Here is a 24,304-nt window from a genome sequence, read left to right as displayed (position 1 = left end):
AAGCAATTCAGTCCTAAACAGGGCTCAGAGAGGAAAGTAAATAAGGTTGTGCTGGGTGGTCAGTATCTGTCAAAAAAGGGGATGTTGATCTGGTTACTGGATCCTACTGGCAGCTGTGCTTTCTGATTCCTGGAGATGGCTCTTCACTCCTATGGCACTCCCCTAATCTGGGGCACATCCAGTTTCCATCAGCTGGTGCCTGCCTTTTCTTTGCACAGCTTCTGCCTGCCATGAGCCTGCCTCCCAAGGTCTCCCTCTGCCTCGTTTATTATCACGCACTCCTAAATGTTCTTTGGTGCTCTACTTCATGCTTTTTCTTTAAAGTACTTCCATTCACTTATTATTACTACTGTACTCTCGCAGATTTTCATAATTCAATGAATTGGCAAAAATGCAAGGTGTAATTTACAAAAATCTTTTTTAAAAATGTGTCTCTTATCTATGCCTTGACTAAGGGTACTGTTTGGCCAAACACACACCGCCCTAACAATAAATGACAGCAATGAAACAACAATATTGCTTATTACAGGAGAAAATAAAAGTATTTTCTTACAGTTCTGTAAGTAAATATTTCCAATGTCCATAGATCTGCTTATCCTCAGCATACGGCTGGTAAGCAAAGGTTTCATTTTCTATTTAGTAAAATTCCCTGTTGCCTGATGTAAAAAATGGGAATGATTACAGTTATCTAAGAATCAGTTCTATTAAGAACTATACGTTCTATATAAGTTCTATCAGTTAAGACCTTAGAAGATGAGGATATCTGTGTGTATACATGGCACTTTGTCATCCATCTTTGTTTACCATCTATGTAATGTAACTGTGTTATTTTAAAAAATTTAAACTGCCCTTCTACATGTTTGTTTCCCTTTGGTCTAAGTATAGGCAAATGAGTGAAAAAAATCCAAACTCCTCTGCAGAATAGACACTTAAGAATTTGGTATCAAGATCATTAAGCGAGTATTAAAGAATAAATTGTTCAGAAACAAGTGAGATAATTAACAGTACAGTTTTCTGGAATTTCTTTCAGGTCACAGAGGTTGAATAACCTCTTGTCTGAAATGGTGTTTTTGAATGAACCTTAAGACACCTCTGCCTCCCTGCCCTGTTATTTATTTCTTTTAGAAGAAAAATCAGTTACTACATTACTGATATTATTGTTTCCAAGACACTTAAAAATCACTGTTATGGTCATCAAAGGACTTTGCCCACTATGGGCAAAGTCTCTAAAGAAGCTGCAGGAAGCCCACGCTGCCTGAATCTGGGAAACTGAACTGTGAGTTAAGATACCTGATGGGAACTTGACATAAGATAAAGGTGGTACTATTGTCCAGTTAATCTCAGGCCTAAGGAGAAGTCACCAAGGCTGGGGAAGAAGAGTGAATCCACAAGGAAAGCAGCTGAGCAGCTGTGCTGGAACATCAGCTCTGGCTGGGTCTGGCAGGGGGAGCTGCAGCCACAGACTCTGAGGCAGGGTTTGCACTCTTCCTTCCGTGGCCAGGGTGGATGGGGAGAGGTTTTGGGGATGTGCTGGTGGAGCCTCTGCTCCACATGAGACAGAGGGAATGAACACCCACCCTTGGAGGCTGCAAGCTGAGCTTTGAGTCGGATAACAAGCAGACCCTCCAGAGAAGGGATCGTGTTTTTATCATGCCAATTGTTGTCCAGCATGCAACTGGCCCAGTTGTGACATTGCCACCTCCCCTCCTCGGGGCAGATCACATCCACAAGGGACATTAACATTCACACACATGCATCCCTTGTGATGGGGCATAACTGGCTTGACTTTGCTGATGTCAGAGGCAGCTTCATGTGTAAGCCATTAAAGACCCCCAAAGCACCCTCAGACTCATTTCTGAGGCATTCCACCACCACCTGGCAACAGATCCAGTGTACCAAAAGACAGTGTAAAACATCTCTTCCCATGGAGGGGTGGTGCTTGGGCATTCCCTTGGACACCTGAAGGTGTTAACCCATTGAACTCTACATTTCATGGCACCCCTCCAATGGAGAAGACCAGAAAAGGAGTAACAGGATGCTGTCTGGATCCACGGGTGGTGATATCTTTCTATCACAGTGATGTCCCTCTGTCATTCTCTTCCCTCCCGACACCCCCTGCTTCCTTTTTCCTATTTTTCTCACTCTCCCACCCCACTGTCCCAGCCATTTACTGGTAAATAAAATCCAATGTACTACTGACATCGGCACATTGCCTTGTTTGCACCTTAGCTTGGGGAGAGGCATTGCGCTCTAATAATCCAATCTTAAATGTGTCTTATAAGGTATGTGGCTTCATGCTTAATATTTCTATGGATTTTACATGAAAACTTACTCTGACACTCACCAAAGTCCTGCTTAGCATTTTTCCTCCTCCGGCTCTTGGAAACTGAATACCAAAAAGAAAAAAAAAAGAAGTGTTACTTAATGAATGTCCTAGCTTTATTCAACCACATTGAAAATGACACTTTCAGGTTCAGCTGAAAGAATAAATTTTTTTTCCAAGAAGCTTATCTGAGAAGTTACACCAAAAATACTGTGTCAAGGGATCCTTCTATGGAGGTCTCTGCTTTAATAGGAAAATGACAATGGCTTTTTATGCCAGGATGCCCTTTGTTGCACAATGATGCTCCCAAATCTGCAGCTGCCAGTTTGAGAAATAGGAAAAACATAAATCAGCATCACACAGCCTGTCTTTGCCTAATGACTAGTGTAGGTTCAATAATTTATAGAATTCTGTAAATCTACTTTTTTCTGCAGTATTTGCCCTTTTTCCCATTCTCTTATTGAAATTTGCTGGCGGTGGCATCCGGTTCTCCAGGGATTTAAATTGATTTTCTTGGACGACAACATCTATTTCCAATCTTGTTACTGTGAACAGAGAGCAGGGCTGAGGTGGGGGATGTAAGTAGTCTGAGTACAGTTTGCCAAGAGAGGCCTCAGAGCCGCCTCTGGAGGGCAGGAGGTGCAGCCCAGGGGAGGACAGGGAGTGACCGGGGTGCCGGAGGCGTGTCACAACCAGACCGATGAGTCTGCAACCTGCCTGCTCCGCAGCAGGGTGACCTGTTCCGCTCCATGGCTTCTCTACACAAGACAGTCCAGCTTCCCCTTTCCAAAGGTGTGCTTAAGCTATCAAGGATGTTGAAAAAGCTGTGATGGAGGATCTACAGGGGAAAAAAAGCAATTCCCGTCCCCAAAAATCCAACCGACCAAAGCAAAACAACCCCCAAGAACCTAATACAAATTAAATCAGAAGAGTAATTTCTACGGCAGCTTTCTGGCGCATGTAATGTGTTTTTTTACAACCTCCCATTATCAGCTGACAAAGATTGATCGGCTAACGCAGTGACCACTGCGGGAGGGTGACGGTGCAAGGCTGGGTGTCGTGCTTGTGTCACCAAGCCTGGGTGGGAAAGGCGCTTAGGCTGCTGCCGAGAGCGCTGTCCCCGGCGGCACCCCTTTGTGTGGCACCGCGCTCCCGCCCCGGCACGGAGATCCCTGTGCTCCAGGGCGGCACGTGCTTTCCCGTGCAATTCCAGACACGATGTCATGACCCAGGCCCGTTACGCGGTCCCCGCCGCCGCCCGCTGTCTCCGTCACGCCGGCAGCACCCCGACTCGGGGCTTTGCTGGGCGCACCGGGGCCGGCTGCGGGAGGGACGGCGAGGTGCCGAGCCGTGCCGAGCCGAGCCGAGCCCGGCGCCGCCCCGCCGCTGCGCGCAGAGGGCCGCAGCCGCGCTCGGCGGAGCATCGCTGCCCCAGCCCCAGCCCCTCCTCAGCGCGGTGCCGCACCTGTGCCCGGGCCCGGGACGCTGCCGCAGGTGGGTACGGCCGGCCGAGGGCACCTTGGCCGGCGGGCGGGGGCGGGGGGCGGCGCGGCGGGGCTGCGGCTGCCCGCCCCCTCCCTCCTTCCCTCCCTCCCGCCGCAGCTCCCCGCCCGCCCGCCTGACGGAGGGAGGGAGCGGGAGCGGCGGGGCGCAGCCTCCCGGGCCGCAGCGGGGATGCGCCGCGGATCCAGGCCAGGAGGTGGGCGCGGAGCGGCGGCGCTGGGGGCGCGGGTGTGGGCCCGGAGCGGCGGGACGGGCCGGGCCTGTGCGGGGAGTCCCGGGGCGGGCGGCGGCGGAGCCGGGCTCGGCGGGCGCTGCCGGTGCCGCGGCGGGGCCGCTGGGGAGGGCGGGAGCGGCCGGGGCGCGGCGGGGCCGGGGCCGGGGCCGGGGCCGGGGCCGGGGCTGGGGCTGGGGCCCGGCCGTGGCTCTGCGGCCCCGGGGCGCAGCCGGAGCATCCGGACCGGGGGGGCCGGGCCGGGCCGGGCCGGGGTTACGTAACGGCATCCGCGCAGAGATGCGCCGGTGACAGCCCCGGCTTCCCTGGCGCTCCCCGAAGTCGTGATTTTTTCGCCCTTCCCTGCAGAGCAATTTAAAATGCTCCAATAAACTGTGTGGTCTGTGAGGTGCAGTTGCAGATTAGCTATTGCCAAGTTGATGCGCTCTTAGGATACCTTTTTGCTTTCGTTCTGTTTCTCCAAAAAAGGCAGGAATGGCCTGTGTTCCCCATTTGCTAGCAGGGCTGCAAATCCCTTCCAAGTACTTTGAAGATGCATTCATTGAAATTGATGTTTAGAAATCATGTGTTCGCCCAAAGTGCTGATGCCTAAAATGACTGTATGACGTGAGCTTTGCCATTGGCTCGTCATTTCATGTCAGGTTCTAATTGCTGTCGTGTGCTGGGAGGATACACTGGTGATTTTCTTCCCGAAAGCTTCAGCAATGCAGGTACCATGGACTCAGACTAACTGAAACAAAAGACCTTGCTGGACTTCTCAGAGCAAATTAGGAAGCCAAGGTCAAATAACAAACGTCAGTGCAACTTGTATGGGGTAGCGTGAGAGAACAAAAGTATTCACAAATCTTATTTGAGAGTTTAAGTGAAAAGTGTTCCTTAAATAGACTATTACTCAGTAGATGAAAAAAATTGCTTAGTGAAGGTGTGAGGAAATTGCTATTTTAGGACTACAATTAACTATATCAGCTCAATTTTAATGGAACTAGTACATTTAATTGCATTCCTAACAGATTTTCTGTTCTCTAGGTGATTAACTTGCAGAATGATACCAGCTCAAAGATTAAAATCTCATCAAGTATCTAATGGTTTCTCTACAGTGTAATTGTGTTTGGTTTATAATAGTTCTTTTCTAATAACCAGCCTTTGCCCATACAGCTGTAGATACTATAATTAGACTTTTTATCTTGGTGTAAATGACATGACCTTGACCTTTAGAGGTTAAACAGATGTCATTGTTATGGATCTTATATGTTTAGTGAAGCATTTTCATGTATATGTAATAAATACTCATTTCTTTTCTTTTTGTTTAAAAACTACACAAGGAGACTACTTTATCTTTTCTCTCCACCTTAGATAAATTACCAGAGATGTGTACAACACTGATTATTTGAAAACTGTAACAGTTTTATATTTAAACAACGTTTTCTTTCCAAGTACATGGCGGGATGTATATCTGGAAAATGGTATTGGAGGGTTTGTTGCTGAAGATTCCATAAACATTTCCCCTTGCTGCTGAAGGCTGAAAGAAGCACCCCTTGTTGTACTGTAGTTCATCAAGCATGCTTATTCCACTTCCCATTAATTTGCCGTTGCTCTCCCAGATCCTCCAGAGAACTTAGAGCTGTACTGTGGGGGGCCTTGGCTGCAGCCTTGCTTATTACTGGGATATTTTTGCTCTTAGCCCATTCTGGGAGCTCATTCATAAATGTCTGTGATGTGAACACTGGTTTGCATATACTTGTAGGAATACATGTGGGGTTTTTTCCAAGTGCTGGTTGAAGGGCTGTACTCTGTAATTTTATGTGCTCAGATGTGTTTTTGTACAGCCATCAGAAGCAGAGCTTTACTGACAGGTGTCAGAGTTGCTCTGCATCTGAGAAGCGATTTGGACGTTATTACATTAACTATATATTAAATATTACATTATTACAAAGCTGCCATGGCTGTGGGAAGTTAAAGCTCTGTGACTGGTGTGACAGGGCAGTCCCTGGCCTCCTGCTCTATTGTAAATGGTGGCAGGCATGAGACTGCTCTCCTTTGCCACCTCTTTCTCCAGTCCACTCTGGGGATGAGCAGAGAGTGTTCATGCTACATCTTCCTGTATTCCTGCGGCCCAGGTGTGTGTGACTCTGTGTGTGTGTGTGTACCCCTGGCTGCTGTACATTTCAGCTGAGCCACAGCCTAACGATGGGCTTCTTAGTGTGGTGGGAGTGAATGATTTTGCTCTTGTTCTTGCCAGCACATGGGATATCAGCAAGGGCTTTTCCCTGGGAATGTATGCTTCTTTACCATGGGGCTTTGTCTCAGGAGGGCTGTATTTCTTAAGGGACTTTGGTCAGCCTTCTGTGCCTGTGCCATGCTGGAGAACCTGCTGTCCCTGCAGTGGGAGACAGGAAGGAACTGCCAGCCCTTTGCTGCTAAACATGTGTGTGTTTATATTTTTAATGTTTGTGTATGTATAAAATGAGCCTGTCCTAATTATTTAATTAGCCCCTCTGCCTCATGTATATGGCAGCAAATACTTGTACATTACTCCTGTATTTTTTAATATTTTTTAAAAACACTGAACAATTCAAACAGTTCCTAGAGATTTTTGGGAGTTTGTTTTTTGTTTTCTTTTCCTTGTAACTAAATGTTTTCTGGTTTGGAAGCTTTTGACTATCCTGGTATGGGAAAAGGCAGTGGTTTCTGTAGATAATTTTCATGGGAAATGTTACTCTGGGTAATTAGACTTCAAAAATTAATTTCTTCAAGAATTTCCTTCAGGCTTGTGTTTCTTTCATAAGCAAAGTTTAATGAGATTAAAAAAATCCTTCACAGTGGAATACTAAAGTAAATGCTTACTCTTTTTGGGTTGTGTGTATGTGTGTGTGTTTGTGTGTTGAATTTGCCATATCAGCGTAGGTGTTGAAGGAAGCAAGCAAAAGGCACAGTATGGTTGTGAAGGATGCAGAGGTGTTAAAATGAGGAATTGGATCCTTTACATCAGCAGAGTAGAGCATAGATCTGGGACTGCTTTGTTATGAAAACAAGTCAACCCAAAGTAGGTAACATTTGTCTGAGAATGATCTAAAGATCGATTTCAAGAAACCTTATCTTGGAATGTGATACACTTTTTCAGATGATGAACTGAAACATTTCTCAACAGAAAATCTAACGAGCTCAGGTTGCCCAAAGAAGAGTCTGTATGAAACCTGTGCCATGGAGCGAGGCCTGCCTGCTCGAGGAGGCCTTGGCTGCATCTGCCCAGCAGCGGCTGACCTGATCAATCCTGGAAAATGAAAGGCAATAGAAGGGCTTTGCTCTGTAGCAGTTCCTGCTTCTTGCAAAATGTTTGCAGTGGGAGTCTAAAGAGTTACAGAAATGTTGGTGCTGATTGACCTTAGATATGGGCAGTGGAATTGGTGAGACTTTCATGGCTCATGCTGACAGTTAAAATCAGAAAGGGCTAAATAATAAATAAATGAGAAAGAAATTTAAGCAGTAGCTCCAGGTGTGGGGAAGCCTGGGCCATGCCACTGGGAAGGGAACAGCTTGGTGTGAGGTCCAGGCCACTTGGACACATTGAGCAGCTGGAGTGAGCATTCTGTTCCTCAGGGTCTCTTGTGGCAGCATCACCTGGCTCTTGATTTTTGTGTATCACGGGGTAGACAGGCTGGGATAGAAATGCCACACTCATCCTGATTAATATAACTTGACTTTATTTTATTCATATTATGTGATGCAATGATGTCTCTCAATTCTTGTTGCTACCCCAACCTCTTCTCCTGTGACAAACCCAGTATGGATAAGGTGATGTTAAATGGAATTTAGGTCAAGAGGAGTTTCTGTTAACATCCTACAGGAATGGTTCCAGGCTGGTGATTCTTCTTCTTGTTTCCTCTCTGCCTTTACTGTGTCTGTCCTGTGTGTGGTCAGCCTGCATCTGCAGTGGGATTGCAGGTGCACTCTTGCTCCCATTTGTACTTTATTAGGATTTTTATAGATGACCTTCTCAGGAATATGTGGCATCTTTTTGATCTTTTTTCAGGAAAGCAGTGTTTAACTCTTTCTTCCTTTCTGCCTTTGAAAATCAAATTCAGCCTTGTTTGGAAAGAAATGGCAATGTTATAGGAGAAGTGGGAGAGAAATTAACCTAGAGAAACTGTGGCTCATCTTCCTAGATTGCAATTTTTGAGATTTTAGCCACAAGATAAAAGTTTCTTTAATTAATTTATTTTCAGGGAAAATGGTGGAGAGCAACTTATAAAAGAAAAGCAGCTGGTATTTAGGGAGCCAGTTAGCTGTGTTGTCACATGGTAAGGATAGATCTAGGGAAAATGGAAAGGCAGAATCATTGATGGAGAGCTACAGAAATGGCAAGAAATGGACTAGATAAAGGGACTTTCATCTTGAAAATGGGAAGCTGGAGTGGTTAGTTCAGTGACAAATGTTTCTTTCAGAGTAGAGTGGGTCAGCTGGGTGAGAAAGTGGTGGCTAATGGTGGAAATCATGCTTAGTTAAAAGGAAGCAGCTTCAACATAAAGCAGCTTGCTGAGATCCGAAACAGCGGCAGTTGGTGTTGAGTCATCGTGAATCCCTCTGACCCCAGTGTGAACATGACATATACATCCCTCTGGTAAGTAATTATGGTGCTTTTCTGTGCAAGTCCATGCTTCTGGAATTTATTCTGTTTCTGGAGAATAAGTTTCAGAAGGTGCTTGTCAAAAACAAAAGGATAAGGGATGATGTGAAATAGAGCTGTAGAGCAGTCAGAAGATGAGTCTGTCTGTAGCCGACAAATTATTTTTCATTCTATGTAATGACTGAAGAATACAAAAATCCATCTCCTTTCCCCCCTACCCCTTCCTGTCAGTTAAATACAAGTTGTCTTTCCACATTCACCTGTGCCTGACAACTCTGTGTGTAACTTCCAGGAAGTATTGGGCAGGTCACAGTTACTACCTGGTGTAATATTTCTGAGTGACGAAATCATGGGCAAAAATAATGCATTCTCTGACTGAAGGGAAAAAAAAGGAGTTCTCTAACTCTCCCTAACTGTGACCTATATTGTGTGGGTGTGCAAATATGCTGTGGAAAGCTAAATGTGAATTACATGCTGTTCCACTGAGTGAGCTTTTCTTGGTTCTCCTAATAATTGGTAGTGTAGCCTACATACAAAACCCATGGTCAGTTTGCAGTATGCAATTCAGTGACAGGCAAGGCAATGCAATTATTATTTGCAATGCAAAATAATCTTTAAAAAACCCAAACAAGGTATTTTTTCTAGTAGCTGCATACTCTGCCTCTTGCCCATTCACCATAAATACTGTTTTGTGACAGAGCTTGCAATTAATAACAAGAGTGGCTTCTGTCTCTAATTAAGACAATAATGGTTGTTCTTTCTTTTGATGTGTATTGAGGATTATTGGGGAAGGCCTCAAACCAAGTCAGAAAGGAGGGTTAGAATTAGCCCAGCTGACCAGCCCTTGAGAGCCTTACAGGACTCCCCAGTAGCTCCACGGGGTTGTGCAGTATCTGTGAGTTTAAGGGAAAGAAACAGAAGTAATCTGTGATATGCTTTTGAATTGCCATTTCTGGTGATGCAAAGGTTGTGGTTGGATCTGCAGATGCCCTGAAATGTAGCAATGACATGGCAGCTTGGGTTCATAGCTCCTACCCTTTCCATCACAGCTGCTGTGTGTCTGTCTGCCTGCTGCAAATCTACATTCAGAAGACGAGAGGGTGTCAGATTTTTTTGCCTTTAAAATGAATGAATTCCTATTAATGAATTTATTTGGGTTTTCATAGTGTTTTGGCCAAAACAATGTAACATCAATCCAGAAGGAGTAGGTTCAGGTAAAACAGCCAGTTGTAATCATGTGGCCTTTCCTAAAGCTGTGATATTTTTCTTAATACCATTGGGTTTGGGTTTCCAGCTGAGATGCCCAGCCCAGTTCTGCAGAGGCTGTGTACCAGATCCCTGCTCATGGTTCTCCTGATGTTTTGAGCCCTGCTGAGTGCCTCATTTTCCTCCCAGCTCTATGACCTTTGCAGAGCCAAACACCCACTTGTCCTCTCTGACAGGAGCATATTCTGATAGCTGGAATGTTGCTCTGTATGAGGGCAGCACGGGGCAGGGATGGATGGATGGATGGATGGATGGATGGATGGATGGATGGATGGATGGATGGATGGATGGATGGATGGATTGTTGCCTCCAGCTCTGATTCCTGCTGCCTGCCCAGCTCAGAGCTGTTCTGGCCCTTGGCTGCTGCCTGTGGGGCAAAGGCACACAGATACTATCATTCCCTGCCACCTTATGGTATTTCTGGTGAAATTACCTTCTGATATATTCATAATTAGATTTGCCCCTCAATGTTCTTCAGCATTTTTAAAGATTTATTCTGTGTTTTCAGGTTTTGTGCTTTCTTCTTAACTTTGTGAGCACTTTAGCTCAATCATTTTGTGTAAAGCTGTCAAATACCAGTCATAAACCTGTGCTGTATCTCTTTACTATTCTATATATTATTGACTATTTGAATTATTTTAAAGTTACACAGAATTCTTTTGTAAAGTATGAATCCATTGACTTTAGAATCTTCTACATTTTCTTCATTCTTTTTCATATCTTTTTGTAGTAAATCAGTAAAAATAATTTCAAAGATGGAGTAAGGAATAATGCTGTGTAAAATGCAGGTAGATAATAATAATAATAACTTGATAAACATGGTGAATTTCCCCTAAGGGGAGCAGCTCTAGCTAACACCAGGTAAAGGGGTTTACATACACTGAACCAGAACTATTGAGGTTGTGATTGATGTATATTAGGCTCGTAGATCTCTATAGAAAAAAGGCAGTATCTCATAAGAAAGAAGGGTTTTTTTTTTTAATGCCATTGCATAAGTTCAAAGGTAATGAACATAGTTAAAAATGATGTTTTTGTTTTGTGTTTTGCTTTGTCTGGTTGTGGGCACTGCGCTCAGTGCTGAGAAACATTGAGTGTGCTTGTGGGGGGTATGGCAACATCAGAGATTTTATTCTGCAACATCTATGGCAGCCTTCCCATTTTGGAAACTAGTGGAAACAAACCGCTCTTAAGGCTGCAGATATCTTGAGGAACACGTAGTTCTGCTTTCTTGGCTGATTCTTGGGTGGTTTGCCATGAAAAATGTGTCATAGCTGTGTGATATAACACTGAGAAAAGCACCAACATTGCTAAATCTGTTTGTGGGTGAACTCTAATTTCTTATAAAGAAATGTAACGAGTACAAACTTATTTTGAAACCTAATTTTTTAAAACCCAAATGCACCAGGGGTGTGTTCATCCCTTCTGGCTTTCCAGCGCTGAGACATCCGCCGCAGCTCCTGTCCTGTTTCTCGCTCTGTCTGTCCTGCACGGTCACTCCCCTTTAACTCTCTGCTCCTGGAGCTGCAGACCTGTGCCCAGCTCCCTGCTCCTCTGGTGGCACAAGCACGTCCCCTGGGCCAGGCTGGTGCTGCTCCGTGCCTGTTCCCCCAGCTGCCACCCCTGTGTGCTCCTCCTGAGGCCCTTGGGGGGCAGTGCCAGGGCTGGGGGCATAAAAGGGAACAAACCTTGGAGAACAAAAGGCCTGGATGCTCACACTGCAAGCATACCAAGGAAAATGGGTTATTTTCCTACCATCTCTTATGCCTAGAAGCAGTGTAAGGTGCCATTTCTTAATAGCAGCAAGTGAAATGTTATTGCGCTTTAGGTTGGTGTTTCTGTCAAGGTGGGTTATACATCTCAGCCGTGCTGAAGCAGATTTAAACATAATGGCGCAACTTCCAAATGCAGGTTTCTCATTTAGGAGGACAAGTCTGAACAGAAATAAATGTCTGTATGTGTTGTGGGACCCAGAAAGTAATTCAAGCAGACCTCTCTGAAATTTTTCTTTTTAAGCAATCTTGGTATGCTGCAAAAATGAATTTAAAATCTTTAGTTACCCACAGGTAACAGCACAGAAAATCAATACTTTTTCAGCTAATGTCAATTTTTTCCATTAAAAGATAAATGAGGAAATGTGAAGCTTCCAGTCTTCTCAGACTTCTGTGTGCTTCCCAGACAGCTGGTTTTAATTTATATTTTGTATAGTTTGTACTTAGTGCTTGTCATTCCCATGGCCAGCCATTGCTTGTACTTATGAATTAAATAATCAAATAATGATGCAACTGTGTATGTTTTAAAAGCCTTTGTTCAGCTAAGAGGGTGAATGTTTTATTTGAGGAAATTAAACTTTGTAGGAAACTGAAAATGATCCCTATCATGGCTTAGATTTTTACTTACTTGGGAATGTGCTGGCTCATGTTATCTTTGTAGTCACTGAAATTTATCACTGTTTAAGTACTGGTGCTTTGGAGGGTCTGGTCTCACATTTAATTTTTATAAACAAAAATATTATGAGACGTAATAGGCATTTTACAAATAATTTCAAGGGCTAAACCATAAATATTTGAAGGGAATGAATGGACTGTAGGTTTCAAACTTCTGCTATAGACTTCTCCTCTGTGTAGCTTTTTGTCTTCTGAGGGTCTGACTGGGGAAGTCTGATGGGGAAGTGGAGACCACTGCCCTGGATCTGTAGAGGAAAAAGAAAAGGAAAATGACCTCCCTGAGTTTTCCAAATGCACGGGCAAAGGCCTGCTTTTCAAAATAGGTACAGTTTTCCTGTTTCAGGATGCTTGTTAAAAATCAGGGAAAATAAGGATAAATTTGAAGTTTTTTTTCCAGAGCACTGCAATTTCCAGCTGAATATCTACAGTGCATTTCTCCCCTCATTTTTAAACTGCCTTTTAGAATTTTTAATTGGAAAGCTGTCCCAAAACATATTTATCAGGTGTCACTATGTAGCAGTAATGCAAATAACCTTACAAGTTCTTTGTACTTCCTTAGTGTATTTGCTTGGTAGTCTTTCAAGAATTACTTTACTGCTATTTTCTGGTGTTGATTAATTTTGGAACAGGTATTGCATACAGCAGCGGAGTTTCTCTTCTGTGTAAATGGCTGTGGGCATCTTGGCTGAGGTTACTGACACATATTTGGCTAAATGCTGCTTTACCAGCTATTGTGAAGGACTGAAGAATGTTGAAAAAATTAACTGAGTTACTTAAGGAAATTACTGTTGTCCTTACAGCTGGAGTGATTTCTCCTCTCAAGGAAGAAAAAGAAATTGCAGCAGAAATTTAAAGTCAGTATTGCCATAAAACAAATGTCAAGGGTAACAAAAACTGTACTATTTTGAGGTATGAAATTGTCCTAAAGTGCCTTAAAAAAGAAGTGTCTAAGTTCAGTATCTTGTTCATCCTGTGGCAATATACACATTAATGAAAAGTTTGAATGGGAAAATGCTGTCTCACTTTTGAGTAGAACTTGAATGCTCTAATTCAGTTTTCTGGTATAACTTTCTCAAGATATATTTATTTATGATAATGAAAAAAAAGTACTATGAATGGTGATAAAAATCTTTTTGGGATAACATTTATGTATATCGCAATAGATTTTCACTGTCTAAAGGATAGATGACTCAGAATCAATGCTTTTTATTCTAATGAATTTACAAATATGAGTTGTCCTTACCTGAGTTTATAATTTGTGAACAAGGAGCGGAGGGAGAAATTTCATATCTGTTTTTACAGTTATGGTATCTTTTATGGCTTTTAATATTTTATTAGCATTTTATTGTTTATGCTTCTGGCATTAATCTTGCATAAAGTATTCTTTACAGGACGATTCTTATCCCTAGATGTTGTTGCCAGACAATGGTAGGAGATTTTTTCGGTAACTAAGAAATAGTAGGCAACAGGAAGCTTAAAAAGGAGATACTGAACTTCAAACCATGAATTGTATGGCATTAGAAGTTCAGAAAAACCTGAGGACTTGAGTTGAGCCTCTGACACAAGTTGTGAGGGCTGGAGCACATCTCCCATGAAGACAGGCTGGCAGAGTGGGGTTTGTTCAGCCTGGAGAAGGGAAGGCTCCGGGGAGATGTTATAGCACCCGTCCTTGCCTAAAGGGGCAGGACAAGGAGCAGTTAAATAAACTGATAAAGGGTGGGTTAAGGCCAGATGTAAGGAAGAAATCCTTCACTGTGAGGGTGGTGAGGCCCTGCCACAGGTTGCCCAGAGCAGCTGTGGCTGCCCCATCCCTCGCAGTGTCCAAGGCCAGTTTGGACAGGGCTCTGGGCAGCTCCATCAGCTCTAGTGAAAGGTGCCCAGCCCATGGCAGACAGCTGGACCTTGATGATCTCTAAGGTCCCTTTTTACTCAAACCATTCTGTGATTCTTTATGTAGGTTTTCATTGCTAGCAAAATATGAAGTGAACCCTTCTATTCTTTTTTCTGCTTTGGTGGTGGTGCCTAAATCATCTGTTTCATAAATGTATGATTCCTGAAAAGAGAAAAGGGGACGCTTGTAGTTTGGTCACCAGTTTTATTCTTGCAAGTTTATCACTAGAATTCTGCCCGTGTTTTGTTGAGCATGTTCTGGAAAATCCAAATTTGTCACCATCTTACATGGGAATAAGAAACTCGGTGTGGGAACAGTGCTCCCTGATTTGTCAAAGTCAGTGAGCAGAGGGAGGAGGAATACTTAATGAACTCAGTTTGACTGGAGTTTGTGTCAGCCAGCACATCTTCTTGGCTCAGCCAAGATCACAGATAAAATCTTATGGTGGTTGTTAACAGCAGAGTTGGAGGTGTGGATGGAATCCTGGCAACTGAGGGATTTGTGTTACGTGAGTGAAGTCAGATGTCGTCATGACAGAAAATTTTTGGTATCCTGTCTTGAGCATGAGTGTACACCCAGCAGTGATAAATGCCCCCTTTTCAGGTTGAGAATCAGTCCTATCAGAATTGCAGGTGAAGGCTGAGCTGCTTCCTTCTGAGAAATCATGATGACAGTAATTCAAACAATCAGATTTATGTTCAGCTCCTTACTGCTGGAGCCTTTTTGTTAGCTTTAACTCAGTGTTACTTTAGGTCACCCTTTAGTCTAAGTAAAAGAGACCACAAATGCTTTATCTCTTGACTCTATGTCTGTACAGAATGTCTAGAGGATGCTGCTCATTTTGGTGCTAGTGTATTTTATGAAATATCTGTTTGATATGAGAATGAAAGGGCTCTTAAAATATTTTGATAGCTTACAATATGCATTTATTTATTTTGGGCATCTTCCTGTATTCCTGCTTTTATGTATAGTACCAAGTCTTTAAAAAATGCTTGTTTTATTGGCAATCATCAGGGATGCACAAGTGCAGCAAGAGCCTATGAGTCTCTAATATCTCTGTCCTGCAGCTTGAAGGGTGCAAGCAGTGTCCTCCTTGAGCCCTCCTGAGACAGATGAGGAGCTATGTGTGCAGTAAACTTTGAGGTCTGCCCTTAAATACTGTACAAGAAGTGTCTTCCAAAAATTAGCTCACAATTGAAAACAGAATGCAAATAGAAAAAAACTCACAAGAGTTACCCTTTTTTTTTGTAACACCAGATTTGTGCAAGTAAAGTTATAGCTCATCGTTTGCTCACGCAGCTTTTCACAAAACTAACACACTTCCAATAGAAGTAGTTGTAAGGGCAAGTCTTTAATTTTCCTGTTATTTATCTTCTGAATGCAGTCCACCAATGTAATTTGTTTCATTAATGTTTCAGAGTGCATAATAATTTATAATAGAGAAATGTGACTGCCCTTGTCTCTTCCTCCAGGCTTAAATAACAATGTTTTGTCATATCTGTTTATATTGTGTATGTTAAAGTGTCATTATGAACCTGAAAATGCCTCTGAGTATGTTTTGTGGAGGTTGAAAACCCCTGAGTGACAGTGGCAGGACATTGTTGACCTTGTTGTATGTTAAGTACTAGTGGCTGTGTTTTGGGATGCAGCACATCTTGATAGTCAGTTTTCTGTGATGTGGGCCTCTCAGATGGTTTTGTTCAAGTGCTCTCAGTGGTGAAATCTGCTTGCTTATGTTAGAGAACTGGAGTGCTTTCCTCAGATAGGGGAATATTTCTGAAAAGGTGAAACACATGGAAGGAGCCACCCACTGTGGAAATAATGGAAGCTAAGAAAGTTATTTTGACAAAAATAGTTGCAAGTACATGCAAATCTAGCTAAACAAACAGTATGTGAGAGCTTTATGACCAGTTGTGGATAAACAAGTACAAGATTTCTACAGTTATCTCTTATTCTGTATAGTGGGAGCTACTCCCAGGCCTTGGGACCCGGGACTGTCTGTGGGGGAAAAAGTAGTTAAGACAGCATCCTTTGAAAAATACAGCTGATGAGTTTGAAAATATTTTTTGCCTCCCCTAGACATGAAAGATGAGCACAGGCTGGATGTGGCGCATTAAATCCGCTGAGCCTGGTGTCCTGCCCTTGGCAGTAACTCAGGGCAGGGAGCACAACATCCTGCCCTCACCAAGCCTTTCCAAGTCTGCTGTTGGACTGAAAAGTGTCACAGGGAGCTCAGAATACCTGTTTCCCTCACCCAGCTGGTCCAGTCTCTTCCTAGACCTTAAATGTGCACGTGTATGTGCTTATTATAGAGTGCTGCAATGTGTGTGGGCTTGAAGAAACCCACAGACATCCCATCCAGTAATGGGGGCTGGGGAAAGCTCATGGTACAGGGCAGACACCAAAGTGAAAACAGAGTAAACACAACGAAAAGAAAAAACTGGGTCATTTTCCATCCTTCTGCCAGCCTTAGAGGATAGGCTGTAAGTTTCTGCATGGCTCTGGGGCCAAGGGAAACCAGGGAGATTCAGGTGGATCTGTGCCTCCTGTGGGCCCTGCAGAAACAGAGAGACAGTGCAGGAATCCACAGAAAAGGATTTGTGACTCTGTTGGTTTAGGAAGTGCAATTTATTGGTTTGTAGTACTCGGAAAAGTGCTTCCATTTTGTGCCTTTGTTACTGAATTTGGATTAAGTTTAACAAATATTTTTCATAAAAGGAAAAAGGGACAAAATTTTGAAAAAATGGAATTTTATCTGAATACATTTTCAATAAAATGTTCGTTTTGGTGTGTCTTGATGTTTAAAAGTATTTTTAACTTGAAATTTCTCCTTTCTTCCTCCTCTTGGTTTCTGAACTAAAAAAGAATCTGCTTTTCATGCAGCCAAAATAGGTTCTTTTTTCAGTTAAGGATTTGAGGTTTATGAAACATGTCAATAAACATGCCCAGGGAAAAACTTGCTTGTTCCAAAAATATAAGGCAGACTTTTCTAGTTAAGAAAAGTCATCCTAGCATATGGTGTGTTTCTTTTAAGATGCAAAATATACATATACTGAGATGAACCCTCTGGAGGAACTTTGAGGCAGTAGCTCTTGCTCTTAAAGCTTCTATCTTCATTTGTTTCAGCAGACATTTACATTCTGAAGATTTTTCTTCCCAATTTCTAAAAGATGTTCATGGTGCCCTGCCAAACTGTTGTTGACAATCTGTTTCTTGTAGGATACTGTTACATTTAAATAGCGCCTTTTTTATCTCTAGTTTTTCAAGCCAGGAGAAACATTCAGATTTGCTTTCAGCATGAGTCTGGAATAACATTGTCTCTGGCATAGTAGTTGTTGTAGTCTTGTATGACAACTGTTGTACACATTGTTTTGCACGACTGAGGCTGCGGAGTGGATGGCTTTTCTGTGTGATTGGCGTGTTTGTGCTCGCAGGGCTGCCTGATGTGGTTCTTCGGTGCCTCGCTTGCCGTGGCAGCAACCGGTGTGCAGTGCCACACGCTCCTGTGACCTTCAGACAGACCAGCAAAATAAACCATCCTGTTTTCTCAGCATCCCCAAAGCCAATTAGGAATGGTTGCCTGAGCAACATAACACCGTTGTCCAGTGCCACAGGGAAGGCTGAGATGCCAGTTGGACTGTTCTCCCAGAAATGGCACGCTTCCATGCGCAAACCGTGAGCTAGCAAAGGAATGTTTTCGCTTCCCATTTGTTTTTCATCTTTGCTTTTGGACTCTCTTCTGCTGAAGTGGTAGAAAATAAGCAAAGGCATAGAGTAAACAGAGGAGTAGAGGATAAAAAAAAGGGCAAGATGAACAAAGAAAGGAATCCTGTGGAAATAGAGCTGGGGATGCTCTGTGTTTTGGATATAGGAATAAAGAAGTGGAAAAAATCTGGCAGAAAAGATTGTCCATGTGGAAGAAGCACTTAAACAGAATAAAATCATTTACAAAAGGAATGAGGGAGAAAGAAAATATGGGCAATGCTGGAGGAGCACTGTAAATGGGTAAAAATGGGAAATATCTTATTTTCAAGCATGTAATTGCTCTTACATTAAAGCTGCATTAACTAATGAGATTTGTTAAATCTGTTTTGCTGAAAAATCTGTATTTCAGGTTCTGATGTTATTATTTGTTTTAGTTTTTGTTAATTATAAAGAAACCAACAGACTTATTGATCCTTTGATACTTGGGTAAGTTTCCCCGAAACAAAACCTACCAAAGGTCTCCTCTGGATTCAGTTGCTCATTGATCCTGTGTGGTTAAGGCCCACTTGTATTTTGCAGCCAACAGCTCACAAGGGAGCAATATGGCTGGTATCACATCTGTCTGCCTTTTTTCTTCTCAGCTTGAATGGAAGACTACCTATTTACAGCTAGGATAACTGTGGGGAGGCCTTGGCACCCGTCCAGACAAAGGGCTCACAGTCACGTCTCTACATCACACAGAGCTCCTCTAGCTACTTTCCTGCTGTTAACCCACCTAATTTTCCTTGTTTTACACATATATAGCCTGTGAATTTTTGGATAGCTCATGTGCTGTATGAAATACTTGTTCCATCTGTTCAGAGCATTTGAGCTTTATAATAAATTCAGAGCAATTCATAGGTTTAGAACTTGACTATTTTTTTCAGCCAGTGAAGAATTATGTGGAAGCCTTTCAAAATAAAAGATAAGCTTTGAGAAGAGAATAACAAAATAAACTAAATAGGAAATAAGGAATACTGAAACTAGATGATTTTTAAGGTCCTTTCCATCGCAAACCATTCTACAATTCTATGAAATATTTTCTTTCAGAGTTTTTCCTGAGTGGGGTGCATGTTTTTGAATTTTTACTGCCTGAGGTCTCTTTAAGAGTCAGTTTTTTCTGCCACTTAGGTGCTAGCTTGTTCAATTTTTACAGAAAGATATTCCTTGCCCAGAAGTGTTTGTGTTCTACTTTAACACCTTTTCTGCTGTGTAATTTCATTATGAATGATGTAATCTTTAAAGCTTTTATTTTTTCCTCTCCGGTAACATGGTTTGATGGCATCAAAAAAATCTGTTACATTGAGGTGTGGTCTCATATATTAAAATCTCATTTTTGCTGGTTGCTGTGCTACTGTGCTCTATCAGATGCTTTTAATGTAGCTGCTACTGTGAGCAGTGACAATGACAAAGGACTTGTGCATGTGCAATTTGGTTTAGAAATCAGAGGTTTATATGTTACAGAGCTCTAATGCCAGCTACAGCAAAGCTCATCTCCTTCCCTAAACAGCTTAATAGTTGACATGAATTTATTTTCTACTTTCATGGTATCTGACTTCTGTTCTTGTCTTTTTTATATTGTAATCTCACCAACATCTTCTGAAGGAAAGGTAAAGTTTTGATGGCTCCATCAGCTTCTTATACAAATATCAGCTACCAAAGTAACAGAAAATGATAAACCTACTTCATAAAAGCACCTATACAGGTTTCCCTGTCCTGTGTCTCAAGTTTTCAGAACATCCCTCTGAAAAGGACCTGTCTTTTTGTCTTAGAGGATCTGCACTTGGTTAGGGTTCCTTTTTTGCCCTGTGAAGCTTGGTTATAAAACTGGAAGCAATTACAGTGACCAGGCACATAAAGTACCCACCCCACTGTGGGAATGGGAGCAGGGTTCTTGTAAGAGCTTCAAGTCTGCCATTGAGAATTGTTGCTTATTTAAATTTCAAGTCTAAATCAAGGCTAAATGCAGATTTAGGAGGCTAATTTTAGGATGGATCTAGCTAAAAAAAAATTACTCTTATGTCTATTTAAAAATAAATGAAAATATTATGTTTGGTTACACTGTCCTCAGCATAAAGCATCTCTGGATATATAAATAGAGATATTTATTTATTTATTTGAATGAAGAAGAAGAACAGTACATTTTTGAAGTGTAGTTGCAGATAAAATTCTTCATATCTTTAAATGAAGATGTGTATAAATGTTATAAATAATTAGCAGAGAGACCTAGGATATTTTTCTTAACATTGAGGGAATAGAATAAATTTTACTGAACTGTTTAGGTTTATTTTTTCTCTCTACCTTGGAATAAAAATCTCTTTTATGGTATGTGCACATAAAGATTTATAATTTTTGTCTCTTGACTAAAAATATAAATGTATATAAAAATAAGGAAAGGGTTTATTTAGTCTTTACTGCAAAAATTGGTTACTTTATACTTTGCAAAGCTGTATATTTTATGGGTGGTTCAGTAAATTCTAAGTCCTACACTTAGAATTTCTGGTGTTTAAACAATACATTTATGATGGTCTCCTTTTGGAAAACAAAATTATGATTCTGTAATTGTAGAAATCTTTATTTTCCTCTTCAATTGTCTCCTCTACATGCAGCCTGTGTGATCTTATTTTCCATTCTTCTGACCCCATATTTGTCAGAAGATTTCTATGTATTATTATTTTTATTAGATTAAAATAGAATTCTGGATACATTTGCTATATGTCTGCTATTGATGTAATTGGGAAGAGACTCTATGGGCTTTTAGAATTTATTTATTTGTGTGTGTTCCTATGCTGGAGTGCCTTGTCATATGCCAGTCAAGCGGCTGGGTGAGTCACTGTGGTGTTCAAGTCAGATTCCAGTCAGCCTCTGCCATCTTACTCAGCTCCTTGGTGGTGTATGGTCACTGCTGATGAGTCATCTCTCTCAACTTCCCTGATAAATTCCTGGTATTTCTGAGAAGTTTGTTACTGTGGCAGATCATACAGAACCAATTGGGATGGAATATTTGCTAGGATGCCTGCCATAACTGAGAGCTGCTAGCTCAGCACTGGCTGCAGAACTTTTGTGTGCAGTGCAGTTCAAAATATCCTTCTAGGACTGACTCTTAAAACTTTTTTTAATCACTACATAATGAGGTTTTATACATGAAATTAGTCAAGTGATATTTTTTTCCAGGCAGCTCTCAGAACAGAGCTGCATTTTTGTAGGCATTACAGAATTTTTAAGGCTAGGAGGAGATGATGGATGTCATGCTTGGTGTGCTACATGAGACAACAGAAAAACCTCCACTTATAATTCCTGCAACCATCTAATTTATCTGCACTGTATCATCTGCAATAATTCTACTCTCTGCTTACACCAATTCCATTTAGAAACCTAACAAGACAGAAGCAGAAATAACTGTTGCAAATGTGGAATATGTAAGATTTTCTTAAGAAAAGATGTTCTTTGATGTTTTATTTTTTTATATTTTCAAGCTTAAATAGCAAGAAGGGAGATTTGATGTGTGAAACAGAGAGCAGCCAACAAGTTCCAATTGACGCCTAGGTGTTAGAAAGACAAATTACTGGTTGGTAGAATTGCCTTGTTAAGGTTTAAGGCTTGACATGCATCGGTGATCTCAGTGGGTTGCCAAAGCTTGGGAAGAAGGGTGGACACAAAGAAAGCAGAATTTACCAGCCACGAGGACGTATGGCAGAACTCTCAAGGTAAAGACGAAACGAATAAAACAATCTCAGCAACTGAGCTGGATCCGCTCCGGCTGGGTCCGAGGTGCTTCCAGCAGGGGGAGGTCAGGACCAGACTCAGGATCACGGAGCCAGGAAAGCGCCGACTCAATAGAGGTGAGAGAGAGCCCGTGCACTGTTTGGCATTTGGAATGAGAGAATCATTAGCCAATGGAAGACAGAATACTGATTAATAAGAGAGCTATGCAACTTGTAGTCAATACATGCAAAATCCTTTGTTTGCTAAAATGTACAACTTGCAGAACGTTGTGCTGGTTGGTGTGCTTGATTTGGGGAATACCACTGGGCACCCGCGCCTGCCAGCTCTGTCTCTCTCAAGTGTGTCGTCGTTGGCTGGCTGCACACTGGGTAAAGAGGCTGAATTTTGTGGGCAACAAAACCACCCATGTTATTATTGAATCACATCACATGCAGCTCTGCAGTGGGCAATAATTCCTGAACATCTGTAAAAATACCTGCTGTGGCCAGAAGTCAGAAATATACCCAACATAATAAATCCTAGTGTGTAAAAATCCCAGAGATAAAAGCAGGAATTATGCTACCAAGAAAGCAAACCTATCACCATTGTCTGGAGGTACCCCAGTGCCTTGGAGGCATGTGCCCCAGCCAGGAGCTCATACTCACATATCACGGGCCTTTCTCCTTTCTTTCCGAATTCTGAACAGCAATGACTGGATAATGATATGCAGTTGATCAGTGAATGTGAGCATGTGAAGAGCCTTTGAGAAATAGTAATTTGATTATCTGTACTAAGAGAAAACAATTTTTTATGATATTTAGAATGCTCAGTTTTCCATTTTGGTACTTGAATAATTACGACTAAAATGCTTTCCCAAAGAAGTAACAATACAGCAATTGACTCATAATTCTGAGGGGCTTTTTCTTTGATGATTTTTGTGTGGCAAGTGTGAAGGTGCTCTTTAAGTGATTTGTATTTTGCCTTAGCCTGGAGCTGCTGCACCCTTATCTCCCATATGGCTTTAAAGACTTGGTTTGTAGCACTGCAGATGTAAAGATGATGTATTTGGTCATTATGTGCTCTATTTGTCCTGGCTCTAATAGTGGCTTTTTCTGGTTCAAGAAAGGCAATGCAAGCAGCATCTGCAGCTTTGAAGCATTTTTGCAGCAGCTTCAATCTTCATAAGTGTGTCAGATTCTTCCCATGAACAAGTACTTCACAGCACTGTTTTCTCCTTGGTGGGTTTGCTTTGTATTTGTGGTGCTCCTTAGGAACAAGTCTGTTACTTTTGTGTGATAGATCACGGTGTGGATTTGTGCCTTTTCCATGTATCTTTTGGAGTAAGAAATGAGACCCATTAAATGTCAGTGTTGATTTCAATGAGTCTCACTGGTAACAAATACATACATGTGTAATATCCTTGAACTGGCTGTACTGATACATAGACCTTTTTTTTTTTTAGTTGCAGTTTTCCAAGGTGAGCTTGTACATCAAGATGTATCCGGATGTATCAAATACTGGAGTTGTCTTTCTCTGAAGAAGGGATCTAGGATTCACCTCTGCCTCTTTGTCTGATGTGTGAATATGCTACTTAGATAATTAATGTGGGCTTCTTTGATGACAGTTGTCATGTGTAGAAATAGTATTTATATAGTAATTGTCTGGGGATGCTTGCTGGTGGTGAGGAAGTGCTGGCATTTCTGGTGATGCTAGTTAATTCCTGGAAAGAAGTCTTGCTCCTGGAGCTCCCTGCATATTTCCACCTTCGTGTGGTTCAGAAGCACAGAGTGACCCAATATGGGTATGGTGTTTTTCCCTTTCCCGAAGTTTTGTCAACACTTCAATTTTAAAGCATTTATTAAATAATCTCAATTAGGATGCATTTTTTCATATTAAAGGATTAAAATCTGTGTATTAGAGTAAAAGTATTTCTGGGAAGCCAGTAATAACTGGCTTTTGTGACCTTTCAGCCCACCAGATGGGCAGACAGTAGAAGTGTAAAGCATTCCAGGATAAATATCTCAAATTAGAATAGTTAGTGTCACTGTGACTAAAACTTAATTTTTCTGTGTGCCTGTAGAGTTTAGGGCACTGCAGAACATCCCTGGTATCTGCAGAGTGGAGCATAGGCAGTGAGTCATAAATGCTCTCCTGCCTTAACAGCCTTCAGGAGGGAGGATAATGGAGGTGTGGTGTTCCTGAGTCCTGGCTGCTTTCCAGGGGCTTTCAGGCAAAGCAGAGTGGCAGCAGTCACAGTGGCTTTGTGTTGGCAAAGCTTTCATTGATTCCATGGGTCACACCAGCACCTTTTCTGGGATGGCTGACCACTAACTGTGTTAGTGAGGAGTGAGATTTGGTTGCTGTGAGCTTGCTTTTAATATGTGACTCAGTGGGCTCTGGCCATTCCCAAGTTTTGAATTACTGCTCTTGTATTTGACATGGGTGTGCCAGCTTTGCCAGGTAGGAAATTACTAACATTCCTTTTAAAAATGAAATGATGTATTTCATTATGCTGATATGAAAACATGCTAAACCAAACCAAGATAGGAACTTTTAAAAAACATACCACGTT

At 42.0% G+C, this 24,304-nt stretch overlaps 1 protein-coding gene across 1 annotated transcript in view; it reads left to right on the top strand.

Annotated features, from left to right (window-relative positions):
* Positions 1 to 3,965: 3,965 nt before the first annotated feature.
* Positions 3,966 to 24,304, top strand: part of OSBPL6 (oxysterol binding protein like 6) — a 92,133-nt gene continuing 71,794 nt past the window's right edge. Inside the window, exon 1 of the mRNA XM_058809120.1 lies at positions 3,966 to 4,022. The gene's annotated coding sequence lies outside the window, so the exon portion shown is untranslated. The remainder of the gene's footprint in view (positions 4,023 to 24,304) is intronic.

Source organism: Ammospiza caudacuta, chromosome 8 (genome assembly GCF_027887145.1).
Source record: "Ammospiza caudacuta isolate bAmmCau1 chromosome 8, bAmmCau1.pri, whole genome shotgun sequence".
Lineage (NCBI taxonomy): Eukaryota > Metazoa > Chordata > Aves > Passeriformes > Passerellidae > Ammospiza > Ammospiza caudacuta.
This window is presented reverse-complemented; position numbering and strand designations above follow the sequence as displayed.